Source organism: Thunnus thynnus, chromosome 10 (genome assembly GCF_963924715.1).
Source record: "Thunnus thynnus chromosome 10, fThuThy2.1, whole genome shotgun sequence".
NCBI classification, from domain to species: Eukaryota; Metazoa; Chordata; class Actinopteri; order Scombriformes; family Scombridae; genus Thunnus; species Thunnus thynnus.
Window position 1 is genome coordinate 15936270 of NC_089526.1, and position 11424 is coordinate 15947693.

Here is an 11424-nt window from a genome sequence, read left to right on the forward strand (position 1 = left end):
GGTTTCACAGACAAGACTACCACTGGGCACAAACCACTGTATCTAAATCTATCTGTCCTCTTTCATCTCTTTCACTCCTTCCCTCACTCTCTCTTTCTCTCTTCCTACCCCCTCCCCCTCCTTTCGCTCACATCTCTCTAATCTCTTTTTAACTACAGTATGTGTCAGCAAGGAGTCTGACACTAAGTCAGCGTCATATTCTATCATCCATGCAGACGGAGACATGAGCACACGCTCAACAGGACAGCTACAAGACGAGCTTCGTCTTTATCTGATCTCTGTACTCCTTCAGCCCCTTCCTCCTTCATCCCTCCATCCCGCTTCCACCTCAAACTTTGTCGGAACAGGTTCAGCCAACATCAGTCTGCTAATGGGCACTGCTCTCTTGTCACTGTGGCCTAAAAAGCACGTTCTGGTCAGTGGAAAGCTCTTGTTTTATTTGTAAGACTGAAGGTAGGAATAAAAGTTGGACAAAATGAGCATTTGTACTTTGCAGGATTTTCTAGCCTCTACCTTGTTTTCACCTTCGCAGCAGAGGGCAAAAGTTACAAAAAGTCTATCTTTGTTGCCAAGCTCTACCTGCAGGTGTAATGATTCACTTCTTTGTGTGAAGAGGTGCAACATTGGAGACTGCTGCTTGCCAAAAAAAAAATTCTTCACTTCAAATGTCAATTTCCAGTGTCCTGGATAATGGAACAGTAGTATAGGTTTGTGTAACGGCCAACAGTTTCAAATATTAATTTCTGAGAAATTATGTTTTGGAGCTAATTTGGTATGGCTCCAAATACCGCATTACCCATGAGCCTCAGTTGTTTTTGCTATGGCTAGTAAGAGGTGTAATTGAATGATGCTTTGCAGCTGCAATTGGGAACAAAATACTATGCTACAAAAGACACATTCATTCAAAATTGATCCAGGATCTGAGAATGAACTGATACAAACTGCTGAATGTTTTATCAGGTTTCTATGAAGTGTAATCATTAGCTCATGCTTGCAGTTGGCGCATGCAACTTAATTTTAAGCTTGATTATTAGATGTTTGTCCTTGGGAGTTGAAGTTGCCTTCTTTTCTTATGTTTTTATTTACACAGAGTTGTATCTTTGACTTTTTGCCAAAGAACAAGATATTTTCTAACACAGCTGCTCATCTTTTGCTAACCAGTATTCACCTAACATCATCTATGCAAAAAAAAATGAACAGGAGTTTTACTTCGGAGCCCAAAATGACTCACTCTAATCCTACTTCACAATACTGTTTCTGAGAATTAACTGTCCTTCTCCTTGGTGATACAGTCCACCTCCAGTTTGCTCCAGTGTACTGGATATTGCCAAAATGTGAAGGTAGCAATACTCAGGGACTGCTGATGGTACTCTGCTGCCTTCTGTTTGATATTTAAAAATATCTCTTTTGAAACCAGATGTGCCACCTGCTCACCTCGGTTGCTGTGGAGCTCTTTTGACAGACCGACTCCCTGCCTTGTTAACAGCACTTTGATTCAGCCAATTTCAGGAATATGAAAAGATGCTGTTATGTCTTGGGAGGCTGTTGTTGTGCATTTGTGGATGACAGTGTGTGTGCAGCTGGCTGAGGATTGATGCCGTGTGAGTTGGTGCATGTGTACATGTGCAAGTGTGAAGAGAACACACACACACACACAAAAAAAAAACAACACATGAGAGAAATGAATCAACTGTGTTTGCTTTTTGACGTTTTCCCTCCCTCTGGCAAGGACTTTCTCCCTCACTGTCCTTAGTCCCCTTCAAACACACTTTCTTTTTCAGTCTTCTCTGTCTCTGTTCGACATCACCTGCTCCCCTCGTCTCCTGCACCTCTCTGTCCTCCCTCTCTTTCTCTGTCTGGCACTGCCAATCTATCCAATGTGGTGTAAACTTGTAATCCCTTTCCCCTTTTCTCTCCTGTCGTTTACTTCTCTCTCTATCTTAGTAATTATCTCTCCGCCCTGTCCCCTTGTCGCACCCTCTGTCATCCATCTATCTGCCTCTATGTAAAATATCTCCATCTGCTTTCACTTTCATACTCCATTTCTCATTCCCTGCCCTCGCTTATCTCGCTGGGCTGACCCCTTCATCTCTCCCCTCCTTCCCTCCGTCCTTCTATCTCCTCTCATCAGCGCCCTCCTTCTGCCTGCCTGGTTCCATCTTTCCATCCCTCCTCCCGGTCACGGGCTGATTGAAATTCAAACCCGAGCTTTATTGTCGGTCCGCGCGGTGGTGATTTGCTTAGCATACATTGCTGTCCGAGGCCGCGAAGGTTGTGAGCAAGTCTGGTGTTGGGTGTTAAGAGAGAAGATAAAGCAACATCAGAGGCTGCAGCAGCCGAAGCGTCCATCCATTAGTTTGCTGTAATGTTTATCATTACCACTGAGCTAACAGCGCTGGCAGCCAGCCAGCAACTTGCTCGACTGTCTGAACTCTGAACTTAGTCTCTCAGAGGCAGGGCTAACTTGCTCTAAATACTTGCACTTGCATTTAGCTGTAAACTTATCTCATGGTAGTCTCTGTGTGTTTCTTCCTCTCTCCCTCTGCCACCGCTGACTATTCTCCTGTTTCTTCCTGTCAAACAGACACTTTTCCTGCTCTGATGTCCTCATCACATCATTTCCCCTTTCTTTTTTTTCCTAGTCAGGGAAACAGCAGAGTAAATGTCAATGAGAACAGAAGCAGAAAAGAGGAAATGATAATGGTCAATATAATATCAATATTATAAGATTCAATATCGTCTGTAATTTAGTTAACATGATCATTAAGGCTGCATTACAGTTAAGTGGCAGACTTAAAAATAAATATCCCAATATGAGATGTCCTGGTGGCCTGGTGGGGTTTTTTTGAGTTTCACAATGCATATGTTAATGTTCACATACCAGTAATTATCTGCATTGGCTTCTATGTTGACAAGACTGCCCCCCCCCCCCCCCCCCCCCATCAGTAACCACCTACAACTATATTGCATTTAATAGCAATATTGAAAAGGAAAATGTTGGTGAAAAGGCCTTAAACTCAGGGATAACGTTAGCTGGTTAGCTAACATGTTGTTACTGTTTTTACTTTTTACTTTACTTTTTACTCTTTATTGAAAATGTCCTTCTGTCCATTCCATATTGTAGGACACATTTCAGTGCTGCAAATTTGTTTTGACAAAAACAATAATTTAGCTACTAATGATAGAAAAGGACAAGCTAACACTAACGGTAATTACTTGTGGGTTATAGTTAAAACCACTGATGCTTAAGTCACTTTAAATAGTGACATTCTGAAACTCTAAGTCATTTACAAATTCCCCTCAAGTTGAATGGGCACAACGTGTCCGAGATCATGACATATAGCCACGACATCACCAGTATGTTTCTGACCAGGGACCTTTGTTGCATCTCGTACCCCTCTTACTCTCCCCATGTTTCCTGTCTGTCAAATAAAAGAAAAAAGATGGCGAAAAATACTCTATATACAGTTATCACCTCATGCTGATTCCCATCTGTTTTTATATTTATAAATGTTTACTCAAATGAATTTCCAGAAAATGCACCGCAACACAACATTTATCTCTGTCATGATATAAAATTACACATGCTCTTTTTTTATCCACCTCACCCATCCTTATGGACAGTCACTGCCAAATTGGGCAGATTAGAGTGAAAGCTTTTACACTTCCTTCTAAAGCTGGAGCAAATGAAGGTAAAGCTTTAGTGCCCACGACATTAGCTGTTAACGAAGAGATGATAAGCAGATGGTGTGTGTGTGTGTGTGTGTGTGTGTGTGTGTGACTTGGATAGGTAAGAGAAAGGGGTGTTTGTTTGCTAATATGTGCGAGCAGACAGACAGGTTACATACACATTTGCAGGTGTCACAGCTGCTCCTGCAGGCTGACTCGTCCTCATGTGTGTATGCCTACGCATGTGTGTATGAGTGAGTCAATTACTGTATCCACATGGATTTGTCTGGCATGTGTGTATGTGTGTGTGTGTTATCTGTGTTTGTGTGAGTGAGTGTGTGTGTGTGTGTGTGTGACTGTCATGTGCAGGACAGCTGCTTCAAAGATGGCAGTGTGAGCTTTTGTTCTGTCTCTTCAATCAAAGTGCTTCCCTACAGCTCGGCCTGCCAGACAAAACCAAAGTCAGCCAACACTGGGCTCCGAGCTCGGCTCAGTCGGACTGGGAGACAAACAGAGAAAGAGAGAGAGAGAGAGAGAGAGAGAGAGAAAGAAAGAGAGAGACCTGTGGGTGAGAGGCCACAAGGTCTGTTTCTGTCTCTGGTGCAATGTGATGAAACCGGCAGGCAGCCAATCAGACATGACGATGAGCCAACCAGGGAATAACCTACAGGTCATCTAACACACAGCCATGCACACTCACCAACACATGTATGCACACAACATCCTTGTGTGCTTGTTTGGATCACAGCATTGTTCACTGAGGTCTTAGCAGACCCTTTCTTGATATCAAGTGTTGCATGTAGAAGGTAATTGGTTTGGTTGTAATTGGTTGTGGTCGACTGGTTTGAATAGCAAACGCTGGCTTTGCATAAACACACAAATTAAATCCTTGTTTATGTTGTGTGCATGCGTGTGCACATGCCGCCGCATCGCTGTTGTTAAGATTTGTTTGTGTGCTGTTTGCAAAAACAGAGAGAAAGAGACGGAAGATGCTGTCGGGTGAATTGGCGATAAAGGACGAAGAGTGAGCGACGTGTGAAACGGGAGGAGAGAGGGATGGAGGGAGGAGGTGAGTGTGGTCGGGGAGAGAGAAAGAGCGAGAGGCTGGAGAGGTCAGGGAGAAAATGAAGGGGAGGGTGAGGACTGTGTGGATGTTTCCAGCTGCATGAACCTTCAAGCTTGGCTAATATGCTGGGTGTGTAAATGTGTATGTGACCCTTTGTCTGAGGCACTGCTCCGTTACAATGAGTCATGCTAGCTGTAACAAGAAACAGATTGCTGTTCATTTACATGTAGCAGCCGCGTGTGTGTGTGTATGTGTGTTTATATGTGTGTTTTACCTCCCTAGTGACTCTAAAGGTCTTTTACATGAGAGATTGAATGCAGCAGCAGACAGTCTAGACACGTGTCTGATGCACAAACACACAGGCACACACATACACGCACATCAGCGCTGTGTTATGAAAGACTAAATGAGACAAAGAAACTTCAGAGGTGTAAGAAACACACAACACTTCAGACCTCCCACTGAGTACGAAAAGTGCAGCGTCAGCCTTCATGCCCCCATTATTATCCCCTTGTCTCTCGCCTCTCTCTTTCTCAACTTGTTTACATTCCTCCCCACTTATTCACCGCCTCCCTCTCTCCTCCCTTGCTTATCCCACTCGCTGCCTCTCTCCCTCTCTGTACAGTCGTAATGGCAGAGAGGGAGCAGTGATGTCACGTCATTATGTCCTCTCAGTGCAACTGCGCCTATACGATGTCGTTTTACACGTCTCACTGCTCCGTGCCCTCCCCCTCGCCGTCCGTTACAGAGGGCTAAACGCACCATTTAACAATGACGTGACGATATAATATCGTGTATGGTATTTTGCGTGTGTGTGTGTGTGTGTGGAAGTGCTGGTAGTGATAAAACACTAGCTCTGTCTTTACATAACCCATTGTGCAAGGAGCAAAGTGGAGCAACCAGAGACAGAGCAAAACATTACAGTGTGTATGTTTTGGCATACCCTGCTTTAGTGTGCGTGTCTGTGTGTGTGTGTGTGTGTCAAGGGTCAGATCGACAGGGAGATGTTTCAGGGAGAGAAACGCTTCAGAAATGCTGGAGTCTGGCTTTCCAGAGGAGTCGGAATGTGTGACGTGTATGATGGCGCTTCACTGAGCAAAGAAAATCCTGCTTAACAACTTAAAAAATATGTGTCGCACTGACTCATCTGTCCGTGCTTTGCAGCCTTACATCTCTTCTTCGCTTTGTAAATGGGCAGGACTATAAGAAGCAAGGAGGGGATTCGAGTAAGAAAGTGGGGGGACTTTCGATGGATAACAACCTGCAAGGAGAGATCACGTGACCGACGGGGGGGGTAGCTGGGCCAGCGTTTCTGCTAGCGAGCTAATCTACTAGACTGAGCTGTGTCCTCGTTATTATCTGATATTTCTCTGGACAGACATTCTGATCAGTCTTACTCACTTTCCAGTTGTGGTTTGTTCTTCTTCACTGTTTACCTTACATTACAGTACAACAAGACAAGCTAGCGAGGCTATCGAAAGTAGCCTTTGACCTCCTCCATCTGTCATGTGATTCTCTCCTTGCAGGTCGTTGTTGTTGATCAAGAGCCTCCCGAAGGAAGTGGAGGAGGCGAATACTGGGAATTATGAAGAACCAAATGAAAGACAGCGGATTTTGGGTTATGATGAGTAGGTAGACAGCAAAAGAAGAAGGGAAGCAGTGAGTGTAGTGTGACTGATTACTGTTTATCAGATCTGGATACAGATTATCCGGATAAAAGCATCAAACAACTGAATGTGATGCATCATATTCTCTCATTCCTTCGTTGGAACTGTTTTAAGATTCTGAAACAAATACTACAGCACATAGAAACCTGTTTTAAGATGCTGTTGATTTTAGTCGTCTTTCTGTTGGGTTGCCATTTTCCAGACAGCAGCCTCTAACACATCGATAGAGACGACAGGCAGATTGTTTTTTTCTTAATTCGCATTTTATGCATCCTCACCTTCTGAGTCTTCTCTCCTCCAGCCAGTGATCCAGAAATCAATTGACATCCACCATCTTTTTAAGGTTTCTTGGGAGGATAAAAGACACGTATCTAAACTTTAGGTCTAGTTTTCTGTTTTTTGGTGTACTTGTGTTCTCTCTTCTTCTGAACATGTAGATTCACATGAGGAGGCAAACTGAAGTTGAAGTTGTTTGCATAGTTGCATAGCTTGATACCAAAGTGCTGACAAAACACTTTAAAAAGACAATTATTGGCTTCTCATTCACACTGACTGATTACCTTCACTGACTGAATTAGATGTCTCTGGGGTTTTCTGTGCTGTTTATAATTGAATGGGAGTCACGCTAAAGTAGGTCTTTAAGTGCCTTGCTGAAGGGCATAAAAACAGAGTTTGCTAAGTAAGAGGAGAGCATTAGGCTGAGGTCAGACCAACTTTAGCACTACCACCTCATTTATTTTAGTGTGTATATTACTTAAAGATCCCCTCCGGACATGTTTTAAGACATGTAAAAATCATCTGCTTGGAATAATAAACTGTGCCTGACATGTTTTTTCCACAAAAAATTTTCAGTTACCTTGTTAAAAATCCTTAAAATGAAATCTTTTCCCTCCACCTCATTAAAAATCCAGAATCTATGAATATGCAAATATTTTTCATTTCAAATGTTTCACTGCTGGATACAAGATGTCTCCTACCTCACCGAGAAGTCAATTCTCAGTGTTTGGAGGCTTCAAGTCTCCACATCGCACTTGTGTAAGTTATATACTGGACTACGTTTGGTTCCAAACCAGTTGTGATGTCACAAATTTCGCTCATGGGTAGGTACACTCCTTAAACTTGGACAGCACAGAGAAACTTTCTACTTTCAGCAGATTAATATGAAAACAGCCTTCGAGTTTCAAACTCTGCACATACGTCATTCTGCATTTTGAAGCTGAAACATCCAACAGTAAATACGAGAAGCACAACTCATTTTTGAGTGGAGGACGACTTTAAACTGGCCTTTGTGAATACTATTTAATAAATTCAGCATGTTTTCAGCTGATCTAAGGATTCAAACCTTCAACCTTCCAACCTTAAACCCAGTTTTCTTCCTGGATCCGAGCTACTGCACCTGTTCTCCTCCATATTTAAAGAATTTATCAGGATCATTATTCAGGAAGTACAAAAACTGATGAATAAGGATTACGCTCTCTGCCATTCTGTGACAGGGAGTGGCAGACATTAGCAGGAGATATTAATAGACGTGCTATTAGCTTGGGTCTGAGCTTTATGTCAGACTCTGTTACAGTTACACTGACTTTCTGTCTCCCTCTTTTCTCTCCTTCATTGCCTTCCCCTCTGTCCAACACATCTTCGTCCTCCTCCTTCGCCCAGCTCCAGCTTATCCAATCTGATTCCCTACCTTGACTCATTTATGCCTCTTCTTTCTCTCTCTCTCACACATACACTCTCTCACACACTTTCATACATTGGCTCTCTCTGTCACTTTACTCACTTACACAGCTCTCCTCGCTACAGAGCCAAACCACTTCCCTGCGGCGTTGTCTATCTAATCCTGTTTTCCATCATTCCGCGCTCTCCTCTCTTTTCTCACACATCATGCTATTTCTCACCATAAATCCACAAACTCCCCCATTCGGTTGCTACGCATCATTTAATAACACACTCTCAACCCCCCCCACCACCCCCCCAAGCCATCTTTTCTATCGCTCTCATTCACTATAGCCATGACCACACTAAAGCAGATATATTTGAAAGCACAATTTTTTTGTGTCAACAGTTCCAAACTTGCATTTTCAGGTATTTCTCAAAAGTCGAAATGCAAAAACATTTCAGAAAACTTTCTGATGATCATCTAGTGAGCAGTGTAGACCATTTTGACTTGACAGTACACTACTCTTGGCTTTCAAGGTAAAGTGTTGTTCTGTTGCAATATCAGTATATGATGATATTTACTTAAGTATTCACAATCATATCAGTCATCCAACTGAGTCAAAGTTGGGTGATTTACTCAAACAAAATCTTGTTTGCTGTGTCCAAAATCACTCCGTCATTCACTCATTCGCTACTCCCAATATAACAGTCACTCTATGGTTTACTCCACTGTGAGCAGTAAATTGAGACTGAATCATCATCATTTATATAACCATCATATCATCACAGACAGATGTGGAGTCACACAACTTTTAATTTTCACATCTATCAAACGCCACACAACGAATTACAGGATTGTTAGTGGAAAGTAGTGCACATGCCATTGACGCTACTTTTTCCATTCCATAATGGGAATTTTTGAGGACTCTTTATAGTGTGTACTTCACACAAATAAAATGTCAAACAGTAAATATACGGCACTATACAGTACTAGAGCTGCAACCATAAAAAGAAATTAATCATTATTTTAATGATCGAATAATCCTTAAAGTAATTTTTCAAGCAAAAATGCCAAAGATTTGATGGTCAAATTTCTAAAATGAGAGAATTTAGTTAACCGAATATTTTTGGGTTTTGGACTGTGTGTTGGACAAAATCAGACATTGGAAAATGTCACTTTGTGCTCTAGGACATTGTGACAGACATTTTTCACTGTTTTCCGATGTTTGACCAAGCAATTAATCAGCAGGTTAGTCGATTATGAAAATAATTTCCAGTTGCAGCCTGATATAGTACGTAGGGAGGGATTTACAAAACAGCTCTGATGTTTTCAATAAATATATCACGCAGACAAATTTATAAAATGTTATTATTAAGACATTCGAACTGTTTAATGCATTATGTAAATATGAGAGTGATGTCACTTTTTTTATGAAGTTTCAAGCATTTTCAAGAAGATTCATTTTCAGGCTGGAAGCCATCAGGTTAGTGTATGAGCCAAAAAGAACCCAGTTTTATACAAATGTACGTGGCTTTGCTCTCCATCCTCCATCAAATGTGGCTTCACCCACTCACCCACCCACAACACTCTGCCTCCTCTTTATTCCTCACTAACGACCTCACTGCCCATCTCTCTATCTTTAACAAATTCCCTCATTCCTTCCCAATCATCTTATCTCTCCTCTTATCGCTCCTTCTTTGTGGTGTTGTGACCCCCCGGGAGAGAGAGAGGGGTTGAGGGAGAGACAGTTTGAGAGAGGGGGAGAAAGAGCGGGAGAAAGGGAGAGAGCGGCAGAGGGTAAGGTTTCGATTTCACAGCAGACAAATAGGCTGACTTTACGTAGGTAACCTCTGTAAATGGGTTTTCGATCTCTAATTCTCAACAGATCCCTATAAACGATTACATAAAGACACATGTGTGAGAGAGAGGACAAAGAAAGATAAAGACAGAAGAAGAAGAAGAAGAAAAAGGAGAGAGAGAGACTCTTAGACCAACACCTACATAAACAACAGAATATCCTGGTGGTTTCTCCGTCTGGTTGGTGAGTCAGTGAATTTGCCGCCACACTGACTCCTACACTTAACTCACATAAACAAATCAACATTTAAACACAGATATACAGATATGGCTGTCGCCCACACTGAATATGGCTGGAGGTCTGACCCTAATTGCTCTCCTCTGTTTGTGAGGTTGCTTGATGATGGCCAGATTTTAACAGCGCTTTGGAAAAAGATCTCAACGCTTATTTGTGGCATTTTTTAAATTAACTCCAGACACCACTGATGATGTGATTTAGATTAACCTTGGAAATGATGCATCTCATTAGTGTGTCAAAGCATTTTCAAATACCACAGACATAAAAAAAGGGGACTGTTTGTTACTGACTGGTTGTGAGAGACGTCCTGCTTGCTACTAGTACCTGCTAGCTCATCTTAAAGTCTTTATGAGAAACACACTTACAAAGAAACTTACTATCAAACTAACTCATTCTACTTTCTTGGTTACTTTTTTAAAATACTAAGTAGTTATATTACAGTTACTCCTTCTTAAAAGTAAAAATACTTTCACAGTATATTTAATTCCTGAAAATTCATTACAAAATAGACAACATGAGTGTTTCCCTGAGAAAAATAACAGTTTCCTCAAGTAATCAATCTGAGATTTGTACAAAAGCTTCTTGAGTAGATTAAAATACAATGATCTTGATCCAGAAAGGCCCCAACTGGGAAAGAAAAATAGAGCTTTTGGAGCATCTTAGCATTTGTAAATAAGTAGTCAATTTTTCTGTGGTTTTACTGGTTGAAAAATCTTAGGATTTTACCTATTACTATGAATTGTTTTCAATGATAAGTCATTTATAAAGCAACACTACCAAACATTTGCTGCTTCTAGCTTCTTGAATATGAGGATTAGCTGCTTTTTTTCTGTTTCATATCACTGTAAATTCAATATAATTGGATTTTGGGCTTTTTATTGGACAAAAAAATCAATTAGAAGAATTCACTTTGGGCTCTGGGAAACAGTGACAACAATTTTTCACAATTTTCTGACACGCTATAGATAAAGCAATTAATCTAAAAACTTATCAACAGATTCATCGATAATGAAACAAATCATTGGTTGCAGCCATAAATCTGAATACTATAATGTGTTAGAGACCAACATACTACATCAATACTTGATATATACTCACATACACGTGTAATCACTCATCATTCTCTTATTTCAAGGAGAATTTCTCTTTGGTTCTTCAATCTATGAATCATACAGTCATACTGACAGCGTGGAAGCCAGAGAGAGAGAGGTTGAGCTCACCCTCTTCTCTTAATAAACCTGATCACCTACTTTTTGTTTATCCCGCC

At 41.4% G+C, this 11424-nt stretch overlaps 1 protein-coding gene across 1 annotated transcript in view; it reads right to left on the reverse strand.

Moving 5' to 3' along the window:
- Positions 1-11424, reverse strand: part of efna3b (ephrin-A3b) — a 60498-nt gene that overhangs the window by 26683 nt on the left and 22391 nt on the right. The gene's annotated exons all lie outside the window — the stretch shown is intronic.